This window comes from Wasmannia auropunctata, unplaced genomic scaffold, assembly GCF_000956235.1.
Source record: "Wasmannia auropunctata unplaced genomic scaffold, wasmannia.A_1.0 LD267243.1, whole genome shotgun sequence".
Taxonomy (NCBI): domain Eukaryota; kingdom Metazoa; phylum Arthropoda; class Insecta; order Hymenoptera; family Formicidae; genus Wasmannia; species Wasmannia auropunctata.
The window spans coordinates 1-863 of record NW_012095647.1 but is presented as its reverse complement, the minus strand read 5'-3'; the positions used below and the strand labels follow the sequence as shown (position 1 = coordinate 863).

Genomic DNA, 863 nt, shown 5'->3' with positions numbered 1-863 from the left:
CTTCGGTCCCAAATATCATTCCCTCTCCTTCCGGAATTCAGAATTTAGAAATCATACGTTCATCTCTACGCAAAATTGCCCGGGTGATATCTTTATTACAAACATCGAATTGATCTATAACCGATAAAAGTTTCATTGCATGGGAGAAAAAAATTTATTTAAAGCTTATTTAAAACTTATATCGAACGCTAGATTCAGTTAGTGGAACTTCATGCGATGTCCATCGCTTCGGCTTCGATGATGTGCACCGTCTCCTCCTCCACGATGATCGGTTGTACTGTTTTCGTGAGCACCGACGTGGTGCCGGGCTTGTAACGGTAGCTGATCTGCCGCTCGCCCTTCACGCTGGCGGTGTCGTACGGGCGTAAGTACTCCACGCTGTTCTTGCGTATGATGCAGAGATCCACGTTGGATCCCGACGCGAGATCGTTGAACACGCCCGCGCGAATGCCGTCCGCCACCAGCTGCTTCGCATCCTCTTCCTGAAAACGTTCGTTTTGCGCAATATAAGAAATAGTTTTAATACATTATTTAATACAAAAAATATATATATATATAAATAAAATAAAAGATATATAACAGAATTTAATTTATATAAATATAAGTATACATAAATGCATAAATCAACAAATTTTATAAATAATGCGATAAATTTTTGTCACTGTTCACACTGTTCGATAGTTTTATCTAAAATAAATTACTACTTTACAGACTTTATTATTAATTATTATTATATTTTAGACATAAAATTTGCCAAATTTTTTCTCTTTCGAATACTCAGTTTTCTCTGAACTCCAAGTCTTGAAATGGCAATAATCTTGGATGTCAATATACTCGACTGTATAATTAAAAAAAACTAAAGT

The 863-nt window shown here is 36.2% G+C and overlaps 1 pseudogene; it reads right to left on the bottom strand.

The window, feature by feature from the left end:
* Positions 1-64: 64 nt before the first annotated feature.
* Positions 65-521, bottom strand: LOC105462260 (annotated as a pseudogene).
* Between the last annotated feature and the right edge of the window lie 342 nt (positions 522-863).